Genomic DNA, 13,729 nt, shown 5'->3' with positions numbered 1-13,729 from the left:
GACTAGAAATAATTATTATGATCATGCCGTGTTCAAATTCTGGCTTTTTTAAAAATATAATTTGCAGTCCTAAATGCTCTGAAGCACATTGAGAGAATTAAAGAGAATATAAATTCCTAAAAATGTTAAGCACAAAATTGTCAGATTATACTTTCTCTCTAATAAGAAGCTAGCTAGCATACTCCAGAATGTCATAATTTTCTTATATTTCAAGCAAAAGCACTCCAATTAACTGGTATCCAACTAAGGTTGATGTTATTTTACAAAATCAATTTGCTTTTAGATGTTGTGACTGAAATTATATTATTACCCAATGCATATTTTGCTGAATTATTTAATAATACCTTCTGCACCAGTTTTCTAGAATATGTTTATCTGTTTTATTCCCTGCTGTATTCCCAGCTTAGAACATAGTAAGTGTTCAATGAATATTTTTAAACCAACAAATACATTTATCTATGACCCATGTTTCTATTAGAATATTTTCTTCATCGCACATTGTGCATCTTTTTTTTTCTTTGTTGTTGGAGAATAAAAGCTATGCAGCATAGGATAAAAAGCGTAAGACTGAAAAAAATTTTTGCTTGATTAACTCATTTTGTCCCAGTTGCATGAAGCCTAGTATAGAAAAATACTAACAATTTAATGGCTTCATTATTTTCTGTACCTCATTTCCCTAGTTCAGGTTGACTACAAATATGGAAAAGCCAAGAACTGCAGCCAATCCCCAGCCACTCCCCAGCCCCATGTAAGAATGGACCCTGAATAGAAGAAAGGGAGAAAGAATAGAACAGAGAGAGAGAGGAACAGAAGATACAGGCTGAGAGTGGGGAGAGAGTCTTGCTTATGTTAATAGGATTACCATTAATGTGCCTTTTAATACAAAGCGCTCTACATTACGCTACATAGTTCATCATAAGCTAATGAAAGAGCTGCTTTAATTAGGAAGATAATAAGTGATTCCGAGACAAAAGGGAAGGATTCTAAACCATCACATCTATACACATGGAGGGACAGCTGCCCAAGAGAGAGGCTTTGGGGACCGGAAAGAGAGCGAGTAAGCTGCATGACTGCGGTAACTAGGAGTGAAGGAGGTGACAGTGTCCTCAGCAAAGAGGCACTCCATCCTAAGGTATTAAAATCTCATGGGTTTCTGCTGTGAGACAAAACATTAAGCCAATTCAGCCTCTATTAATTGCCAGAAGAAAATTAGATTATCTCAAATTTTGGAATAAGTCACTAAAATATTCTTACATTTGTTGTCCACATTATTGGTTTAGTCTTAAAATCTGTAATAGTTTTTGATGTTCCTTAGAGAATCAATGGTCTGTCATTTGAAATAGTAGAAAAAGAACACTCCTGCTCCACAGAAAATCATGCCGACCATTTGACTACCAGCACGCTGATTACTAGCAAGAATTGTGCTCGCTTAGATTACATGGGTAGAAAATGAGATATAAATATTACACATGACTATAAATCAATGACACGGCGTAACTCTAGGATACCTTTCTTTTTCATTCTGTCATTACTCGTGCTTTCTTTTCCTAGACACCCAGAAAAATTATTGCCTTATAAAAGATAATACAATACAAAGGTAAGATTAACATATAAACAGATTTCTACTTTAAAAGGGAGGCATTGATTTTCATCAGCATCTTAGTTTTATTTTCCTTCTGCCAAACAAAAGTCTCTATAGGAGTTAGGAGCAAACTTCAAAAATATGTCAGATGAAGACCATGAAGCCAGTGCTGCTCCAAGTTTTCTTTACAACCCGTGCCTGTCCCTGACCTATTACTGAATCACAATAACATAAGTACAGGCATTGAGAGTAAACATTTAGATTTTTTTTGCAGCAATCTGACAGAGTAAATATTTTGTCTTTTGAATTTAATAGTAAAGAATTGAGCATTTTTTCAAGTGATTTTTTTTTTTTTGCATAATACTGGTCTCTTATGGGTAAGAAATTAGAAGTAAATCTTTCGTTATGGATAATTTCGTAGTTACCCAACTGAACTACTTTGAAAACAGGTGCTTGTGTCATCCTTCCAAACTTCTTTGGAATACTCCTGCATATCTAGGACTTTGAGTGTCATAAATTGCTGGTTCTTCAGAAAGTAGAATGGTGGTTACCAGGGCCTGAGCGGTGGGGAAAATGGGGCAATGTTGGTCAAATTGTGCAAACTTTCAGTTATGGGATGAAGGAGTTTCGAGGAAACTAATGTATAGCATGGTGATTATAGTAAATACTGTATTATATACATTTTATTCATTTATACTGTATTTTATACATTTTATTTGTATTATATACATATCTCACCACAAAGAAGAAATGGTAAACGTGTGGTGATGGATGTGGTAATTAACTCTAGGGTGGTAATCATTTCATAATATAGAAGTGTATCAAATGAACACATTGTATACCTTGAGCCTATATAATTTTGTATGAAATTATATCTCAATAAACCTGGAAAGAAAATAAAATCAGCATCTCTGAAAAAATCTGTTTATGTTTTCTCTGCTATTTAAAATTGTATTCTTTTTTTATTAACATATAATGTATTATTTGTTTCGGGGTACAACAAAAAATAAATATATCTTATGTCTGGAATGCCTTCATATATTTTGGAAGAATTTTTAAAAATTCAGCCTTACAAAGTTCAGAATTGAAACCAAGCCTGTGGGGAACATTCTACTTCTGTAACATCAAACATTTACAAGCTATTGTTGATGGAGATGGTAATAAAAAAAACAGAGGCCTTTTGTACTTACTCTTCATGAAGTAGTTAGTTATACATTAGGTTACTGACAAACTTATCACCTGAGTATGGCAGGAACACGCTCAGTATGCTAAGTCATGAGAGTAAATATCATGTCAAAAGAAGAGAACACAACTGCAAATAATTGGGAACTAAGGCCATTTTATCAAGTTGAATTTGGACATATGGGCATTTGAACTGAAAGAACATTTCAATAGTCTGTAGTCATGTGATAGGAGTTGGGGGAATGGATACATTTTATCATCAAATCTGAGATACCTTCACTATCCACAGATCCACTCCCAAGCCCCAGCACTTCTGTCCCAGCCACAACCTCAGTCTCCAGAGACCAGGCAGCAGACCACCAGGAACTGCTGGGATATGTTTTTGGGAACCTTGCATCCTTCCTGCCATCTTGGTTAGTTAGCCTTTGTCATTTCCCTTCCAGTCTAATTTCCCCTCTTGGTATTGTTGGCTCTTTTTTCCCCCTGACCCAAACTACTCAGGCGTATGCTCATTTTTATAGTGCCTGTCTAAGGCAAACAAACAAACAAAATCCCTCTTTTTACCCTCAAACTTTTCATTAAACCTCTTTCCCTTTCTTTGGCAGAAACCCAACTTTTTCATAAGAAAGGACATGACCTTGCATTCAGGGGCAGTTTTTCCTACATTCCACATATATGGAATGTCAATCATCCTCTATCCTCAGTGCTGCTTCCAGAGCATTACCACATTAGCCTTTGGTAAAGATCTCTACCACTTTGAGATTATTCCATCAGGTTGTATCATCCCCTGGCCTTGATTGCTATTGTCACGTGCTTATTTTCTGGGATTTGGAAATCCCTCTTCCTTCAAGATGTCTCTTGGAGATACAATGGGCCCATCAAGAGGCCACAGTTACAAAACTGAGCTCATCTTTTCTACCAACCTGCTCCATCTTGCCTTCCACCCACTATTAAGTTTCATGCTTATGCCTTCAACGGTTTAGCATCTAAATTTTTTATACTCTACTTCACATGATGCTTCACTATTAGCTGCTCTATTCCTTGATGATTTCATCTCCAGCCGTGTTCATCTACACCTCTCTTTCATAATTCAAGACTGTGGCCACACCCAGATCTTATCATCACTTGGAACTGTCCCACTTCCAACACATTAAATCTGAATGCCCCATTCTTACCACAGCTCCCCTCCCACAAGTCTCCCCACTCAGTACTCTTACCAACCCTGTCCCTGACTACATATGGCCTGGTAGCCTGGGATCCCTCTACCTACCTCTGTTTGTTCTATTTTGTCTTCTTTACCTTCTCTGTCTTGCTTTGATGTCATGGGCCCTCCCTTCAAGCATTCTTTTGCCAGTTTTTTAAAACTCTAGCCGTATTGCCTTTCTATCCATCCTCATGGCAAATACTCAGTCTAGGTGCCCTATTTCTGTAGATCTAACCCAGACAGCTGAGTTATTGAAGATGATCACATAACTGTACATGTTCATGACACTATAAATTCCTGGTGCCCAAACTCAACTAGGTTTTCAATACTTTGTGTATTTCCCTACTGAATTTTCTCCACTCTGTTTAAATCTTTCATTTGTTTTCTTCACTATCGACCAATAAATTTGCCTGCTTGTTCAGAGGAAAAATATAGCTCCAACTTCCTGCCACCAAACCTACAAACAGAAGTCCCAAGAAAGAAAAGTTATTTCCCTGGTTGAAGATTAATCCCTGCATCTGGATTCATGATCCTATCTCCTGCCTTTCTAGGATACCTGTGATGGGCTGAGTATTTGTGTCTCCTCAGATTCATACGTTGAAATCCTGACCCCCAACGTGATGGAATTAGGAGGTGGGGGGTCTTCAGAAGGCAATTAAGTTTAGATGATGTCAGGAGAAGAGAGCCCCCCTGGTGGGATTAGTGCCCTTAGCAGAAGAGGATGAGACACTAGAGCTTCTTCATCACCACCATGTGAGGAGACAGAGAGAAGGTAGCTGTCTGTGAGCTAGGAAGTAGGTCCACACCCAGAACCAAATATGCTGGCACCTAGATCTTGACTTCCCAGCCTCCAAAACTGTAAGAATTAAATGTCTGTTGTTTAAGCCATCCAATCAATGGCATTTTCTTACAGCCTGAGCTGACTATGTTGATAACCCTCTTCTTTATCTTTAAGTCTTACTTTTCTTCTTTTATTCATCAGTCCATAAACATATCCCATGTTCTCACATACTAAAAATTTGTCCCTCAGCCTCCCACCTCCTACCAGGCACTGTCCTTTATCACCTCTGCTTCACATCTAAATCTTTTGAAAGAGTTGTCTACATTCATTGCCTCTAGTTTTCAGCTCCACACATTCTTCACACCTTTTCAATCTGGCTTCCGCTCTTGTGACCTGTAGAAACTGTTCTTGGCAAAGCCAGCAGTGACTGACTTTCTTGCTGCTAAATCACTGAAATCTTTCCTTGTTTGACCTCTCTACTCCTCTTCTCACTACTGACCATCCCTTTTGATCGTTAAATCACGCTCTTTCCGTTCCATCTCACTGACATTGAAATCTCAGATTCCTTTGTGGTATCCTGAAATGCTTGTATTTCTCAGGGTTCTGTCTTAGGTTGTCTTCTCTTTTCAATTTGCACACTTTCAATTTTTCAGTATCTCCCTCATTTCCTGTTGTGGCTTTAACAACCCTCTTTCTATATGCAGGTGCCTCCGAAGTTCATCTTTCCAGGGGCAATCTCTCTCCTAACTTTTAGATGTGGAAATCCCTCTTCCTACAAGATGTCTCTTGGAGATACAGTGGGCCCATCAGAGCCCACGGTTGCAAAACTGAGCTCATCTTTTCTATTAACCTGCTCTATGTCACCTTCCACCCCCTACTTAAAACTAGAAATCTGAGTATCATCCTTGACTGTTCCCTTTCCTTTACTTTAGAATTCCTAGCTTTGGATCAATTCATCGCTTTTTTCTTTATTTCCTCTATTACTTACCTAATTCAGTCCATCATCTTATTTTCATTCACCTTAACAGGAGTCTCCATTTCTCTAGTCAGATCTCCCTTCAACTTATTCTCCACACCACAGACCAGGATTTTTCTAAAATGCAAATCTTACGCACATGCTACTACCGTGTTTAAAAGTGTTCAATGGTTCTTCATTACATGGAAAGTCCAAATTTATTAACATGCCTCATATGATCCTTCTTCTGAGCTCTTACCATTCTTCTGTTTGCCTTTTAATGCTTCAATCATTTGGATTTTTAACTGTCTCGTCTCTCTCCCTCCCCACACCCCACTCCCCACACCTTTCTCTCTCTTGCTCTCCTGACTCCAGGTCTTTGCACAGCCTCTTCTGTCTTGAGTTTTCCACCCCCTACCACCCCCCACCCTGCCCCACCTCACTGCCTGCTTCCTCTGGCTAAATTATACATACAATTCAAGTCTCACTTAGACATAACTTCCTTTGGGAAGCTTTTTTTTTCCTCCCAGAACTGGTGTGGGGATTCTCCTTTTTGCTTCCACTGCAATTCATTTTACTTTTCATAATACTTGTCACATTCTATTGTAGTTTTTTAAATTGTACTTTTCTATTTTTGACTTTTTATTCCCCATTAGCCTGTCAGCTCCATTAGGGCAAGAATTGTTTGTTTTGACTCTAATGCTCTGGTACATTGGAAGCTCTAATAATTATTCAATGTATGAATGCAGGAAGAAAAGAATAGGAAGATGCAGGCAGAATAAAGCCAATGGAGGCAAGGAACTTAGGAGATCAAAACTAAATATATAAATCAAGTTCAGGAACTTAAGAAATTAGAGTAAAAAAAGTTAGAAGAGCTGCCTCTTCAGGCCCTCAGATTTAACAAGTTCAAGACAAAAAGGCAGATTCCTTGGCATCTTTATATGTCTTGTTGGTTGTCTTGGCAACCCAATCAATGGCATTTTCTTACAGCAGCCTGTAAGAACAGGCCTTGTCTTGGCCATGTTGTTTCCACTTGGTTTAGCCCCTCTATGGTCTGTCTGCCTGCTTTTCCAAGGAGTTTCCTCTCAGTGTCCAGGTGCATAGTTCTTTGAAATTTTACCTTTGTCGTTATCACTAAGCATTCCTTATGAACCACTGGTTTGCTTTGGCTGGTTACTTAGGCATGGCCCCTATCCTCTAGAAGTCCATACTCAATCAAATGCAAAGCACAAATATTTCATTGAGAAAATATAAAATGAAGACTAAATAACATTTATTTAATAAATGTATACAGGGCAATTGGATTGTGTCAAGTGGCAAGAGTGAAGGGGTGACAGATGTTGCATGATTTAACCCACCACCCCTCAAAGTGATGCATACATGGCTATCCTCAAAAGTGTCACATGACTATATGAATCCACTAGATGTCTCATAAATGTTTCCCATATGCTACCTTCCTCCCCCCCACCACCACTTATAATATCCTACACAGGATAAAGCAAGTCAAAATCTCTGATATAAACCAACTTGTGGGAACCCTGTCACCCAGGTCATCAAAATTTACACAGGGATTTTTAAAAACCATTTAGATTCAAACTTATATGCTACTACACCACTAAGTTCTAAGTTGTAGCTTTGTAATTGCAGAATAAAAATATTTCCAAAACATCAAAATTAAGAATTTCTGTTCATCAAAGGACACATGCAACAAGGGTGAAAAGACAATCTATGGGATGGGAAAAAATATTTGCAAACCATATATCCAATATAGGATTATCTAGAACATATAAATAACTGCTATAAGTCAACACTATCAATACAACCTGATTTCTAAATGGGAAAAGACTTGAATAGACATTTCTCTAAATAAGACATACAAATGGCCAACAAGTATTTGAAAGGATGCACAACATTATTAATCATTAGGGAAATGTGAGTTAAAACCACAAAAATTAAAACTTCTATGTACCTATTAAAAGTGATAGAAAATATTGTGATACTATTCTATTAGAATATTCAGAAAATAAATGTATATTATTTGAGATGCATTGTGTATACTATTTCTCAGAATTATAACCATATTTACTTCAACATTTTGTTCTAGGAATTATGTAATTTTGTTATAATCAAACTTTAGCAATGAATGGATGAGTGCACTCAGAACAATGAATGGGAACTGATTAGTCAGCCATACAAGTAAAGTGAAATTTAAGATTCACTTAGTTGTCACAGAACACCAATTATCTAAGATTTGCATTAGTCTACTGTAACTACTTAGGAGCCTGTCGTCTTACTTCTTGCCCAATAGAATGCCCTGTGGTCAGCAACCTCCAAGATGGCCACAGTGTTCTTGGCCTCCTGATACTCATGTCCATGTATAAGTGTGAGCTTCTAATGAGCAGAATACAGCAGATGTAATGGGATATTGCTTGTTAGATTTGGTTACAAGAAGACTGTTGTTTCTATTTTGGGTGCTTTCTTTTTCTGTCTCTTTGTCTGTTTCTCTTTCCTTCTCTCTGACTCTCTCTGCCCTTTCTCAGGGGAAACAAGCTATAGTGTTTTGAGTAGCCCTATGGTAAATACCACACAAAAAAGAAGAGATATCTGAAGATAAGAACAAATGAAGATCGAGGCTGCCAAAAGCCACATGAATGAGTTCAAAAGTAGATCTTCCCAGAGCTGAGATGACTATAGCTTTAGCCAATACCTTGACTGCAACCTTGTGAGACACCAGACTCAGAGACACCCAGCTAAGCTGTGCTTGGATTCCTGATTCACATAAGCTATAATAAATGTCTCTTGTTTAAAGCTGGTAAGTTTTGCTATAATTTGTTACACAGTGATAGATAATATATAACCAAATGTACCAAATATAATAAACTTTTAAAGGTAATATTTTACATATAATTTTCATTCATTTGTACATAAAGCTACATACTAGGATTTTCTCTGCCCTGGTTTCTGTTCTCTCTTGTCCCAATTCCTATACTATTAGGTTGATCTAACTTCTAATGTTTGGATCACACATGTCCAGCCTGATCTGACTGACACATTATTCTAGCATTACCTACTGTCTTTTCAATGTTCTTTTTTTCTTCTCAATCTGAATTAGAACATACTTTTTTTTCCCAATCTTCCTCCAAATTTTTAGGAATATCAGAAGAAAATGTACATATTTATGAGCTATGAGTGTGCTTGAGTACATGGTGTAGTTAATAGGAACAGTTCCATTTGGTGGCTGGGTTTTCAAATGCATCAATCAGGGCAAGATTAAACCTTTGGTTCCTGTTCAGAATCTGACTATTTCTCATCACCAACCAGAATCACTATCATTGCTCACTAGGATTAGACCAATAGCCTCCAAACTGGTCTTCGTCCTTCTACCCTTACTTTGCTTCAGTCTGTTCTCAACACAGAAGGCAGAATGATCTTGTTAAACCACAGGTCAGCTCATGTCTCTCTTCTGTTCAAAATGCTTAAATCGCTCCTTATTTCACTCAGAGTAGAAGACATTAGAATGTCCCAAAGTGTGCCCGAGCTCCAACCTTTAACCTGGTAATCCATGAACTCCTCATCTATACCACTAGCCTCTCCACCTCACTCTAGCCGCACCACGTTTGCTTTGTTCCCATTTTCTAGGAACACTCCTACCTTGGGGCTATTGCTCTAGTTCTTTCCTCTGCTTTAAATCTTCTTTGCCCGGATATGCTCTTGGCTAACATATTACATCCTTGAAGTCTTTGCTCACAATTTCGCCTTCTGAAAGAGACCTACTTTGACCTCTACCATATATTGTAACTGTCTACCCCTGCCCCAGTCTTCAGAATTCACCATTGTTTATCATCTTCTAATCTATTTAATAACTGACTTGTTATTTGTTTCATTTATGGTTTATCTGTCTCCACTAGACAATAAACTCCATGAGGAAAGAGGTCTCTGCTTTGTTCACTTTTGAAAACTCAATCACCTAGATTTTATCAGGCACATAGTAGGCACTCAATATTTATTGAATCAAATCATGAACTCACTGGAATTGAGTTGCCCTTCTAGCTCTTGAAATATGAAAAGTGGTAACAAAGCGTTAATGATAAATAAGGAGAAATGCTAAAAATTTATAGCTATTGAATAAATGAAAACACTTATCTAGCAGAGAGTCCTTATGTTCCCTCAGAACAAGTAACCTGATGGCGCATAATAACAAATAGGGACATGATTTATTCATTACCATTTACAGCATCTTGACTGAGAAAATTAAATTGTTTTGTGGATGCTTGATACACTCTGAGCCCTTTTCAATTTCTTTACTGTTCTTCCCTTGTTAATTTTTCTCGTTTTCTTTAAAGGATTGTAGGCAAGTAAGCAATATTCTGCTTCTTTGGCAAATGATCATCTGGCCTCTTGAACTCCTTCATGGAGTGTGTCTCTACAGGTTTACTTAGCATCCTGAGTGGGATGATGGAATTAGAGAATGATTTCTTACTGGAAACCATAAAAAATAAATAAAAAAGAGTAAATGCTTCTTATTTTTGCTACAGTGCAAGATGAAACAGATGACCAGCAAAAGGCATTTTCCAACATCACTTTTTAAAAATATATTTCACTGATCTTCATTGTCTTAGGGAAAAAATGCTTTTCAACTCATCCTTTCTGTTGCTGTTCACATCATCACTAATATCAAATCTCAGATTTGAAATAGAAAAGGCACACTAGGTATCTCATTTTTAATTGAGGGCCTGGATTAGGAAAATCAAAATTAAATTTCTTTGCCCTTAGTATTAGGTAAAACATTATGAAAACATAGATCAGGTCCTTTGTAAAATATCTTTATGATGAAAATTTGCATGTAATAAAAATATTTCCCAAACCTAGCTTAGGATTTAATAACTATGAGCAACAACATCTACTACAACCAAATTCTAGACTAGGAGCTAGCCAATTACTTGCCTCTTCTTATAAATAAAAATTTTTTGGAACCTACCCATGTCCATTCTTTTGTGAACTGTCCATAGCTGCCTTTGTGCTACAACAGCAGAGTTGAATAACTGTGATAGAAACTGCATGGCCTGCAAACTTAAAATATGTGCTCTTGGACCCTTTACCAAAAAAAAATTTGCTGACCCCCAGTTCTAGACAAATAAGAAATTGGGGCAGCTCCTTATATTTCATGACACTGAAGTTAACTTCCACGTTCACTTCTATTATTTAAGAGGGAGAGAGAACATGGAGAAATTTCAGAGTTTTGTGGGTGGGAGTAATTAGTGTGAATTGACCCACATGAGCTGGAAAAAAACAGAAGGAACTGTTGGCCCCCATGAACTGCCCAGGTTGACCATACTCCCGTTCCTCTGTCCCCCTCCCCCACCCCCATCCTCTTGGACATCCTCTTCACTAAGTGCCTGAGACACCTAAGTTTTTCTAGAGGTCTTACCATTAACAGAAATGTCTACCTGTCCATCATGACCTCTGACTTTACTTTCTTTCCTAAATTGATCTTTCTTTAGATTATGGTTGGGTATCCTAGTTCACTGCTTTGGCCTAGATGCATTCTATGATGCTCTTAGCTACTTTGCCCTCTGTTTCTGGGTGCCAAGATTCTGGCCATTGGACTTGATTCTCAGTCCTTAAACTTCAGGAGGGTTTCCAACTTCTCATTCTTAGATTCTCGTCTCAGGCTGCCCTTCCTGTTCTGTGGCCTGATCAAACAAGAGACAGTGAGTAAGAAAGGACTTAGCTAGCATTCTGATATATTTAACAGGACATTGGAGGACATTACTGGAGCTGGAATGACTTAGTCTGAAGGGGAGAGGGGGCATAGAAAATTAAGGCTGCTAAATTTTGAAATCCCGTTAGTTTTCTCCATCTGGAGAAGGGCAATCAGTTTTGCATATCCACAAAGAGATAGATGTGGAAAAAAAACTTGGTAAATATGAGGATTGGGATAAAACAGTAAGCAAAAAATTACTAAGAATCACAAAATTTCAAGGTGGAAAAATTCTATAAACAAGATAGATCTCAATGTCTTGGGGGTACTTGGGGAGATATTGGAGCTTAAAATCCAGGGATGATATTGATGACCTATAGAGATTTCCTTGAATTGTATGATTGAAACAATAGGTCTAGTATCATTTTTACTGAGAAAAGCCTAGAGGCAAAGCAGAAAAACCATATTTCACAAAATTTAAAAGAAACAACTACCATGGAAAAATAGTTTTACAAACAAATTAGTCTGTTCCTTTAAGGAATGTAATCTTCAGGTTATACTAAGATGGGATATATTTTTTTTTTTACTCTATAATAATAAGTATAATTTCCTATATTTTTTCAAGTACTTTTATGGACTTGTTTTTGCTTTCTAGTGTTTAATCCATATGAGATTTATTTTGTTTCAGTTGAGGTAGGAACCTCTTCTTTTTCAAGTATTTAGCTAGTTTTTTTTATCCCTTTATTAAATACCTCATTCTTTTTTTAAAAATTTTTAAAGATTCTATTTATTTTTGTGAGAGAGAGAGAGAGCGAGAGAGAGAGTGAGTGTGTACAAGCAGGGGGAGGGGCAGAGGGAGAAGCAGACTTCCCGCTGAGCAGGGAGCCCAATGTGGGGCTCAATCCCAGGACCCTGGGATCATGACCTGAGCCGAAGGCAGATGCTTAATTGACTGAGCCACCCAGACTCCCTGAATACCTCATTCTTATCCATTGATTTTAAGTACTGAGCTCAGAGTATGTCTAACTCCCTGTATCCTTCATGGACTCTACACAGCTTTGCTGGCCTGCATGAAACTTCATATATGTCCACAAGATTCAGTTTACATTTTGAGATAGTGTATTTCACTATTTGTTATAGCAGGTCTTCATATTTTTGCTCAAAAGAATCCCAATTGTCCTATTTATATTCTTGATTAATTTTATAACACATACAATCCAATTTTATAAAATATACATATGTATTTCAGGTACACATTGCATGTGGTGCTTATAAATGCTCTGAAAAAAAGATCTTGGAGGCAAACATCAATCTGGTAATGTTGGCTGTCTCAAGGAGAAGGAAGGGATGATGGGTTATATAGAATGCATGGGTCATGATTACAGAGATGATGGGGCAATTATCTGACTCAGATTCAGATGCCAGGAAAGGCATTTTAGGAGCAGTCATTTGTACCAAATTCGGAGACATAGATGAACTAGTGATGTGAAGAAGGAAAGGAGATCATTTTAAGTAGAAGAAACAAATCACATGCAAGGTGATACCTTCAGGGGACTGCTAGCTATTCAGGAAGGTTTTAGCACTGGGGAATGTCTGAAGCTTTGGTTGAATGTTTGGGCCAAAGTCACAGTGTAAGGGACAATCATGCCTAAATTAGTAGCTTGGACTTTTGTGACCATTTGGATAAATCATTGAATATTTTCCCTTTTTTTTTAGTAGGGGGGAAGGGGAGAGGGAGAAGGATGGAGAGAATCTTAAGCAGGCTCCAAGACTAGCACAGACCCCAACACGGGGCTCGATCTCACAGCCCTGAGATCATGACCTGAGCCGAAATCAAGAGTAGGAAGCTTGGCCAGGTGCCCCCAAATCACTGAAAATTTTTAAACAAGGCATTGTCATAATCAAGTTTTCATCTTTAAAATGTCACTCCTGCATCCAGATGGAGGTTTGAAGGGAACATCCAGGACATTATATAGAGCTACTACAATAATCTACGTGTAGATCATTTAAACCTTGGTATTCATGTGGTCCAGTCCCTTTGTGATGTCACAAATAAACACACATTTTAGAGCCAAGAATATTTAAATGCAATATAAGACTTTATTAGAATTTCAGGAATAGTGTTATAAAAATCTCCCCTCCCCCCATCCATCTTTCTATCTCCTTCAAACCCTAGAGCTCTACCTAAAAATTTCATCCATTCTCATTTCAGATGTGGGCTCCAGGATTTTTTTCCCACTCCTCTCCCTGCTTTCCTGAATGTGTTCTTTCTCCCCACTAGCTGTCTTTCCCTTTGTCCTATTTCTGGTTATTTTCAATTTTCA

This window comes from Zalophus californianus, chromosome 1 (assembly GCF_009762305.2).
Source record: "Zalophus californianus isolate mZalCal1 chromosome 1, mZalCal1.pri.v2, whole genome shotgun sequence".
Classification (NCBI taxonomy): domain Eukaryota; kingdom Metazoa; phylum Chordata; class Mammalia; order Carnivora; family Otariidae; genus Zalophus; species Zalophus californianus.
Note: the sequence above shows the minus strand (reverse complement) of the source record.